Source organism: Bombus terrestris, unplaced genomic scaffold (genome assembly GCF_910591885.1).
Source record: "Bombus terrestris unplaced genomic scaffold, iyBomTerr1.2, whole genome shotgun sequence".
Lineage (NCBI taxonomy): Eukaryota > Metazoa > Arthropoda > Insecta > Hymenoptera > Apidae > Bombus > Bombus terrestris.
Window position 1 is genome coordinate 6,027,182 of NW_025963552.1, and position 11,130 is coordinate 6,038,311.

The following is an 11,130-nucleotide window of genomic DNA, read 5'->3' on the forward strand; positions in this document are numbered from 1 at the left end:
GACATGGCGCGTTGCTTGTTAGCGGAAGCGAAAGTACATAAAAGGTACTGGCAGGAAATAGTTCGTACAGCGGTATACTTGAAAAATCGAATACTGGCAAATACTATAGAGAGAAAGACACCTTTTGAAATATTCTTCGGGAGAAAACCAAGTGTTGAAAATCTACATCTATATGGAAGTAAAGTTTTTGTAAGGAGACCAGAACAAAAAAGAGTTTCTAAATGGGATAAGAAGGCAGATATGAGAATTTTGTTACGATATAGTGAAGTAGGTAACAAAGTCTTTTTAGGTGGGAAAATAACAGTAGCTAAACATGGAAAGGTCATAGAAACAGACATAAAATGTATCGGTTTTGTGGAGAATTCATTCGATAAAGATAACGATGACATTGAGGATAATGATTTATTGGTAAACATGAATAAGGAAGAGTTAGAAAGTAGGGAAGATGAAACTGATAACAGTCTTGAAAGCTTAAACGTCCCTAGAAGATCTACACGTAATAAGAGAACTCCAGTAAGATATCCAGAAAAAGAAAACATTTGTGAAATCCATGCAAATTATTGTAGAGTAGATATCCTTTGTACATTTGAGGAGGCGATTTGTTGTGAAGATAGTGAAGATTGGAAACAAGCTATGGATAAGGAAATAGAATGTCTTTATAAGAATAAAACTTGGAAATTGGTAGAAAGGGTAAAAGGCAAAGACGTATTAGATGTAAAATGGGTTTACACGAGAAAATCAGATGACAGGTATAAGGCTAGATTAGTGGTAAGAGGATTCCAACAAAGAAACGTAGCTGATGATATATACTCCCCAGTAGCGAGTAATCAGACCTTTAAGATATTGCTATCATATTGTTGTCAAAATGGATTAATTATTGAGCAAATGGATGTAGAAACTGCCTTTTTAAATGGTGAAGTAACCTCGGAGGTATATGTAAATCAACCAAAGGGATATGCGGACGGAACGAATAGAGTTTGTAAACTATCGAAAGCGCTGTATGGGTTAAAAGAAAGTCCAAGGGACTGGTATGAGTGTTTTGATAAGTATGTGACGAGAGTAGATTTTGAAAGAATAACATAGAGTTGTGCCTATATACACATGGAGAGGGAGAAAATGTTGCTTATTTGCTAATATATGTAGACGATTTGCTAATTTGTAGTAAAAACAAAAGGAAGATACGAAGTGTAAAGAAGTTATTAACTAATAGATTTGAAATGAAAGATTTAGGTGAAGTCAAAGAATATCTTGGAATAAATATAGAGTATGATTATTTCAAAAATAAAATGAGATTAAGCCAAAAGAAATACATTGAATCATTAGCAAACAAATATAAGTTACAAAATAGCAAATTGTACTGTACACCTATGGAGACTAACTTAAAAATTGAAAAAGCTGAGATAAATAGAGAGGATATTGGATACAAAAATTTAATTGGCGCATTGTTGTATATTAGTGTAAATACCAGACCCGATATAAGTTATAGTGTGAAATATTTGAGTAGATTTCAAGATTGTTGTAATGAGACACATTTTAAATATGCTTTGCGAATATTGAAATATTTGTACCGGACTAGAGATTTAAGATTAGATTATAAAGGGAATGAAAAATGTGAAACGATAGATTGTTATGTGGACGCTGATTGGGCAGGGGATCATTTAGATAGGAAATCGACTTCTGGATATGTAATTAGATTGTATGGAAATGTAATTGGTTGGAAGCCTAAAAAACAAAGGTGTGTGACAAAAGCCTCGACATATGCAGAATATATAGCTTTATCGGAAGCCGTGAGTGAATTAATGTCTATTAGGGAAATTATGAAAATCTTCAATGTAGATATAGACGTTAACCCTGTAAAAATTTATGAGGATAACTCTGGAGTGATAAGTATAGCAAAGCACGGAAATTTTACAAAAAATTCTAAACATATTGAAGTTCATTACCACTACGTTCACGAGTGCTTAAAGGAGAACAAGATAAACATACTTAAAGTAAGTACAGACGAAAATACTGCGGATATTTTTACGAAGGCACTGTGTAGAGAGAAATTCGAAAGGTTTAGGTCATGGATGAATGTAAACTAAGAGAAATGTAAATAAATAAGTGTTAAAGTTTCTGTTACGTAATTCGTCAAAGCATGTAAATACGACTAAGTGTACAGTATAAATGTAAGGAGGCGTGTTGGGAATATGATACATTTACACTGTACATGTGAATGTGTGTGTAAGCGTCAGAGGACGTCCGGGTCTTGGTTGAGACAAAAGACAAGAGCAGTCGTTAGAAGTATCTGGAAGAGTCGGTTGACAACAAGCGTGCGTGCGAGTAGGATTTTGAGGTCTTAAGAGTATAAGATATATGAATAACAGTTGTGTGCTAAATAAAGGCAATTATTTGTATTTCCGAATCCATTCTATACCTTTATACGTTGATCAACAACATTCGGTTTCAGTGCAAGACAGTAGTACCAGCAGCAATTAAGATGGAACTCCACGGCTTCTGTGATGCCAGCGAGAAGGCCTACGGAGCCTGCGTCTATCTCCGAACCATTAGCTCCGACGGCACCATTCAAATCCATTTGCTCACCGCGAAGTCAGAGGTCGCTCCACTCAAAACTCTGACCATACCACGACTCAAACTGAGCAGAGCACTTCGTCTGGCTTCCTTGATCTCAGTCCAGAAGGCTTTAACGATCAAGATCTCTCGGATCGTATTAGGTCGTCCCATAAGTTTGTGCCGACCTTTGTGTATACATTTCATATTTTAAAGAAAAACAATTATCCATACAGAATAATGAAAAATGGGAAGAAGTTGTACAACGAGAGCGGGATTACATTTTTCAAATGAAACTGAAAGGTATGTAAACAATCTTAATATATATAACCGCTCGAAAAACGGAACGAACTTATGGGATGACCTAATATATTAGACTGATTCCACCATCGTGCTCCAGTGGATCAAACCAAGACCATCCTCTCCGACTGGAGTCATGTGCTCACGGCCGACAACCTAGCAGATCTATTCTCCCGAGGTCAGACGCCCTAGGAATTCCAGCGCCCGAACATTTGGAAAAATGGACCAAGTGGCTTGAGTAGAAAGAAGAAAATTGGCCGATTGGATCTCAACACCGCTGGGCGAAATCCCGGAACAAAAAAAAGACGATAGACGATCTGCCTAGTCACGAACACCGTCGACCATACTTTATTAAAAAGATATTTGTCCTGAACAAATCTCGTGTGTCGTCGGGCGGTGTCTTCAATGGAGATACAAACAAATCGAGTTGTATCTCTTACCGTAAACGAATTAGCTTCGGTACATAAAAAGTTGATACGGATACTTCAAGATATGTATTTCTCGAATGAAATTTTACGCTCCAGAAGGACAGGGTCGAGGACATCGGAGGGAAACTCCAACCCTTAAATCCCTTCATCGACAAGGAGGGGATACTACGAATCGAAGGGCGACCCAGTAACTCACCGATGCCCTTCCAACAAAAACACCCCATTATTCTCCCGAAGTCGCTTGTGACGGAAACAGTCATAGAACAGGAACACCGGAAAAACCATCATTCAGAGACACAGGCCACCTTATACGCGGTCAGACAGCGCTACTGGCCTGTCGACGGTCGTAGTCAAGTATGGCGCACCATCAAAAGGTGCGTGTGACGGTGTCGAGCCAACCCACCATCGGTAGAATACCTGACGGGAGATCTTCCAGAAGCACGTATCACCGAGACGCGTCCCTTCACTAACATCGGGATCGATTATTGCGGCTCGTTCTATATCAAGGAAAGGAGGGATCGCAATCGACGAAAGGTTGAGGTTTACTTCGCCATATTCGTATGTCTGGTGATCAAAGCTGTTCACATTGAATTGGTGAGTGATCTCACAACCGACGCATTCCTTGCCGCCCTCCGCCGAATCATATCTCGGCGAGGATATTGAGCGACAATTCTGTCAGACAACGGTATCAACTTCGTAGAAGCTAACAGAGGATTGAAGGAACTCCGGAGCCTCTTGCAGTCCGACGACCATGAAGAAAGGGTGCAGACCTTTCTAGCTGATCGGCAAATACAATGGCGCTTCAATCCTCCTTATTCACCAAACATTGGCGACTTATGGAAAGCCGGTGAAATCATTTAAACGCCATCTCATCCGTATCGTCGGCACGGAGCTCTTAACCTTCGAGCGTCTCAACACCCTTGTGATTGAGATAGAAGTGATCCTCAACTCCCGTCCACTTACTCCGATAACGTCTGATTCAAAGGATCTCCCTGTCCTCACTCCCGGCCACTTCCTATTCGGCGATACACTTATTAATATACGCGACCGAGATTTCAGGGCTACTCCAACAAGTCAGTTATCCAGCTGGCAGCGTATCAACCAACTCAAACAGCACTTCTGGAGCCGTTGGCACCGCGAATATCTTACCGAGTTGATCAGCCGTAATAAGTGGAACAAGGGCAACTACAAAATACGCGAAAACATCTTGCCATTATCAGGGAGAACAACGTTCCATCAATGCAGTGGACCTTAGGCCTCGTAATCAAGGTCCACCCCGAGGCCGATGGAATAATACGGACAGTTACCGTACAGACGTCAACGAGCATCTTGGATCGCGGCGTCAAACGACTGGTTCCCCTGCCTTGTCAACCAGATCCAGACCAAGTCGAACAATCCCGACGAGCGAATGAAGTGTAGGAGATATGCAACTGACCCATCACACAGAATTTTGATCGGTGCCCTCTCAACGGGGGGAGGATGTTACGTCGCGCAAGACATCTGCACTCCATCCCGCGCGGCTTGACAGCCAACGGTCTACGTGCCGTCCTTTGAACCCTCAATAGGCCCAAGGACCCACCATAAATTTGAACTCCTAAATGTTCGCACATATGGTTTAAGTCAATATGTTTGCCCTAAAAGACTTTCGAATCCTAGAAGTGTTTTCGGCTGGTTTTTAGAAAGGTCCTTGGGTTTATTACGCACTCTTTAGAATTACGGAGAAAGCGTGTAGTGGCCTCACGCAAAAAGCGGAGATGTCTAACGGAAAATCCGGGTTTTCCCTTAAACAAAGAAATCAACTAGCAACATTGGTTGGAGGTTCCGACCCCTCTCATCACTTATTAATATCGACTAAGCAATGGACATAGCAGATCGTTGCCCTCACCTTACTAACGAAAAATGTGAGCAACGAATCCGTTTTCTTCACTCAAAAACCACACCTACACCGAGCTTTCCTCCGTAATTGCATGAGAGCAAAGCATCAGTCTACTTCATACAGTCAAAGTCTAGCCATTCGGTCAGTCAAAGTCTGGTCTGTTCAGTTACCATTTCTATTACAACACGAGGGCCTTTATCTAGAACTCTCGTTTACGCCCTTTATATCATACGTAACGGTGTAACTCATTGATGTAATAAGTGTTGGAAATATACATTTTTATAACCCTGTTAATCGCAGTGTTATACTACAACAACCACCCCTATTATCCTAACCGAAATAAGGAGATCGAACTATTCATTGTGTCGATTATTACAATCGTAACGGCAATTTATGACTCCCATTAACGCGTTTTCTAGCGACCGCGTCTCCCCGCGATAGGTCAAATTTACATAATATGTTATATACATTAATTTATTACGTTTTAAATTACCTACTGTATCCTACTAATTTCTTTTCCTTTCTAGGTTTAAAAATCAACGATATATACTACCACTCTCATATTATTATTACTCTTTCTCTTCAATGCTTCCACTGTTTTCCATCATAAACTGACTTTATCTGATGAGTCATTATAGTTCCAAACATATTTATCCTAAACTATTGAATTTAAATTACTTAGGATGGAAAATAAATTTCTTCTTAAAACTTTATATTTATATAGTTCTCCAATTATATTACGTACAATACTCCTCCATTATATTACCACTCTTTATTATATTTTATTTAACTCTGGCTTCTTCTAATTTTTATTTTATTTCCTTTTAAAAATGTGAAGATATAGGAGGGATTCGGAAATACTAATAATTTCCTTTATTTAGCACACAACAGCTATACATATATCTTACTCTCTGAAGATCTCGAAAATCTACTCACACGCTTGTTGTTAACCGACTCTTCCAGATGCTTCTAACGACTGCCAATCGTCCTTTGTCCCTACTAAGGCCTGGACGCCCTCTGACGCTTACACACACATTCACATGTACAGTGTAAATGTATCATCTTCCTAACAAAAAACTTAATTCAAGGCTTATACTTAAAAGTTTTATTATTTAAATTGAGATTCGTAATTGTATTTTCTACAGATATTCGACTTTACCAACTCCTTTTCATATTTTAATTCAATAATTTATTGCTTATAGTTATGTTCTTTGTTATTGTTTACCTATAACTCAGCACGCCACGATTATCGAGCGTTACACCTCTGTTTTTCTTACATTTAACATTAGATCCTCCGATTATTCCGCTTATTTTTGTTCAGCGAGGATATTACTATTTAATTATACCCAAACATATTGTAACTCACTCACTCGATCATAATCCACGTCGACTCCATTGTAACATACACCCTGATATTCACTTAATTCTATTCCACTCATACCCATTCTCCTATCACCTCATTTTACTTCACACCCCTTACAATTTATCGTAATAACTCATTGCACTCCCCCCGCCCTTTATAATCCATCGTAACCCATTGCAATTTCGTAGAAGTTCGCACAAGCATACATCCTCGTACATTCTCCAATCACTCGACTAGCGGGAGCAACCCGCCACACGTCCGCACTTCATCGCCAGACTTATCTTGGAAACAATCAGGAAAGCGGACTTCCCTGCCCGTGCGTGTGACATACTTATTTTTTGTGTCCGTCTGTCTACCGCTTCGCTCGATTTGATTTTTAACCGGTATTATTATTACGTCGCGGTTTTCGACGCTTTGCTGTTCGATGTTTTCAACTACCAAGAACACGGGGTTTAGTTGGCTATGGAGACTGTTACGTTTCTATTGTTCATTTCTACGGTGAAATTCTTTTCTCCGCGTTGTATCACTTTGTATGGCCCGTCTTAAGGTAGTTGTAGTTTGTGTCGTTACGCGGGAATACATAGGGTGACGCTGCGAGTTCACGGAAAATTAACACGTTTTTCTTACCATGTGGATTGAGTGGTTGCGGCTTAATTTCTTTAATACGTTCTTTAAGCCGGTTCGCGTATTCGGAGATCGCTTGTCGAACCGTTGGTACGAAAACTCCCTGGCAATCGTATTCCTGCGCCATAGGTCATTTCAGCAGCCGCTTCGTTCAGGTCCTCCTTAATGGCGGTTCGAATGCCCAACAGAGCAATTAGTAAAATCTCTACTCAGTTGCTCGTATCGTGACATTTGATTGCTGCTTTCAGTTGTCGATGCAATCGCTCTACCATCCCGTTGGACTCGGGGTGATAGGCTGTCGTGCGTAAATGCGTGATGCCGAGCCACCGGCATAATTCCTCGAATAGTTTTGATTCCAATTGCCGTCCTTGGTCGGATGTTATTTTCAAGGGTACGTCAAAACGAGATATCCATGTGGAACGGAGGGCTGAAGCAACGGTTGCCGCTTCCATATCGGGTATGGGTATTGCTTCGGGCCAACACGAGAAACGGTCGATACACGTTAGACATGAGGTGTTTAAGCGTTGTCCGTGATAATTGTAGCTGCTAGCTGTACATGTCGCTGCTGGAGTACTGCTGTGTTTCTTCTTCTCATTTAAGAATCGCGCAAGAAAAATCAGACTACGGGCGTCGGGATCTGAACCCGGGTCCCGAACTTTCGTAACCTATGGCGCTAACCACTGCGCTGCCGTTGTCCGGTTTAGTAAGTGTCGAGTGACGGTATTTGTTGTCGAGTGCCGCCACAGACAATATCGGTAGCCTTGCGAATATTGCATCACGAAAATGTCTATGTGTATGTGTTCGATACGACCTGTTAACACTTCGAATGTTCCGGTTGGTAAGGATACGTGCCTGGTGACTTTACATCGCTGACACGGAATACATTGTCGTGACCAGTTTCGGCTGTCTTTATTTATTGAGGGTTGGACGAAACACGTCGTCACCAGGTTTTTGCGTAGCGCGTATCCCAGAATGGGAAAGTCCCTGGACTGAATTCTATACGCTGTGCCGCAAGGATTTCGGTATAAACGGTCGTACAATGTCGCCTGTGTCACGTAAAAATAAAGAGAAATTTTATTAGGAAGGAGAACACTTTATTCTTATTTCGTTTATACAAGTATAAGACACTTCCGAACTCTAGCCGTGACCGTACGAGAGTGAGTCCCTACAAGCTTTTTACTTTCGGTCATCTGTTCTCTCATTACCCCCCACTACCCTGTAGGCGTACGTGACCGTTGCTACGCTTCTGGAACATTTTATGGTAGGACCGTTAGGCCATAAATGAATCCTTAGGTACTCTGCCAATATACATTGTCGCCAAGGTCACCATGTGTTCCTCTCGTCGGTGCATCGGGTGCGAAGTATGCCGACCGGGACACCATCCTGCCCGAGATGTGTGTGTGTCCTGGTCTCTGATGTAATTTACGTTACATACCTCCCTCCTTAGATTGATTTTGGTCCTCTAAAATCTCAGTGTTTCTTCAGGATTGTTTTATGGAGGCTAATTGGCTAAAAGTGTGTTTTCTTCTTTGTCTTAATCGACAAGACAAAATAAAAACAAAGTGCATAACAGCTACTTATGGAGAAGGTGAAGACCGTCCTGGAAAATAAGGTTTAATACGATTACCATGTATTTTCCTAATCGAGTCATTCACCATTATTTCGTAATAAGGGGTTTTTACTTTTTCAATGGTGTATGGCCCTAGCCATTCAGTATCTAACTTGTGTTTTTTATGATCATTATGAACTAATATCAAATCTCCTTCTCTAAAAATGGATTGAGGTTTAATAATTTTTTTTCTTTGATCTCTTTGGTATCTTTGTTTACTCTTCATTAGAGTTTCCCTGGCTTTAAGTAGCTTGGCATCCCATTCTCGTTTCCTGAAGCTGACCTCATCAGCGTATGTTCTTTGCGGATTTTGGGATATGGTAGATGGGAGATTGGCCTTGTGTCCAAATGTTAGTTCGAAAGGGGTATATCCAGTGGCATCATGAACCATAGTGTTATATGCTAGACACACAAAATTTAGGTTTTGATCCCATTCTGTTTCATTATCGTTTTGTATAGCTTTTAACATGTCGGATATTACAGCATGTGTTCGTTCTAGACTTCCGTTGGATTGTGGATGGAATGAGGTGGTTTTTATGTGTTTGATCCTAAATGCTTCTTCGTATCGTTGCATTAGCTCGCTAATGAAACTTTGTCCTCTGTCAGTTAATATACGTTTCGGTGCGGAGAATATATAAATGTAATGATTCAGTAAAGCATTCCAGATTGATTGGGTCTGTTGTGTTTTTAGGGGCACAAGTATTAAATATTTGGTTAGTTCATCGTGTATAGAGAGAATGTATTGGTTTCCTATCTTGGTCTTTTTCAACGGGCCTATCACATCCATAGCGATTTTGTCGTTAGATTCTAACGGGGTGTCGGTTATCTGTGGTTCCTCCTTTCCTCTTATCCGAGTAGTCTTTGATGTTTGACATGTCGCGCAAGTTCCTATTCTGCCTTTTATTCTGTCTATTAGATGTGGGATATCATATTTGCCTCGGATTCTGTCGTACGTCTTTTGTATTCCGGGATGTCCTACCAAGTCATGATTTTCTTTTAGTACTTGTTCTATTTCCTCTTCGCTTAAACTCTGTATTGGTTCGTAAGCAAATTCTATGTCGTCGCGTTGGTCATTGAAAAATAAAAGAAATCTTTTTATGTGTGCTTTGTCTTGTGCGTTTAAGTTATTGTTTCCTATTCCTATCTTTCTATTTGTTTTAAATATGTCTGATATTTTCTGTAACCATACGGTTTCGTCATATGGGCCCAGATATGGTTTTGTTAATTGGAAAAAGTTGTCTTTGTTAGATGTTAGTTTCAATAATTTTGGTATTTCTTCTGATTTTTCTCAGTCTCTGAATTGTCTTAATAAAACGTCAGTTTGTGTTATCGCGTGTACTCTGGATAGGGTGTCAGCGGCTACGTTTTCCTTTCCTTTTACGTACTCTATATCGTATTCGTATTCCTCTAATCTCAATCTCCATCGAATCAATCGACTAGAGGGGTCCTTGCAGTTGTGCAGCCATTTAAGGGCTTGGTGGTCTGTTTGAATTTTGAATTTGCGGCCTAATAAATATTGCCTAAATCTTCTAACTGCCCAAACGATGGCCAATAATTCTTTTTCCGTCGTAGTATAATTTCGTTCAGGGGGGTTTAATGTCCTTGAAATGAAGCAACAAGGGTGTCCATCTTGTGAAAGGATGGCTCCTAGACCTTCATTACTGGCGTCCGTTGTTAACGTAAATGTTTTCGTATAGTCGGGGTATTTTAGTACCGGTGCTTGGCATAGTCTTTCTTTTAATGTATCGAAGCTAAGTTGTGTTTTGTCAGTCCAGTGGAATTGTATGTCTTTCTTAGTTAGTTCCGTTAACGGTTTGGCAATTTTCGAGAAATTCCTAATAAATTTTCTATAGTATCCGGCTAACCCAAGGAACGATTTTACATCCGTAGGATTTTTGGGTAGTTTGAAGTTCTTTACTGCTTCTATCTTTTCAGGGTTAGGTTTTACTCCGTTTGCTGTCACTAAGTGTCATAAATATTCCAATTCGGGTTTTAGGAATTCACATTTATCCGGTTGTACTTTTAGACCTACTTCCCTGAGTCTTTGGAGTATAATGGCTAAGTTTTTATTATGTTCCTCTATCGATTGCCCGAATATAATGATATCATCGAGATAGACGAAACAATGATTATTAATTAAACCTCTTAACGCGGTGTCCATCATTCTTTGAAAGGTAGCGGGTGCGTTCTTGAGCCCGAATGGCATTCTGTTATAGTGGAAGTGTCCTTGTGGTGTGCTAAATGCAGTGTACTTCCTCGAATTCTCATCCATGGGTATTTGGTGGAATCCCGAGGATAAGTCTAAAGCGGAGAAATATTTTGCGTTCCCTAGTTGCGATAGTATATCGTCAATGTCGGGTAATGGATATGCGTCTTGGTC

The 11,130-nt window shown here is 40.3% G+C and overlaps 1 long non-coding RNA gene across 1 annotated transcript; it reads left to right on the forward strand.

Annotated features, from left to right (window-relative positions):
- Window positions 1-2,340: 2,340 nt before the first annotated feature.
- LOC100642787 lies at window positions 2,341-5,447 on the forward strand. The gene is made up of 2 exons (XR_001099639.3): window positions 2,341-2,853; window positions 2,951-5,447. It is a non-coding gene; the product is annotated as an uncharacterized LOC100642787 (long non-coding RNA).
- The last annotated feature ends 5,683 nt before the right edge of the window (window positions 5,448-11,130 follow it).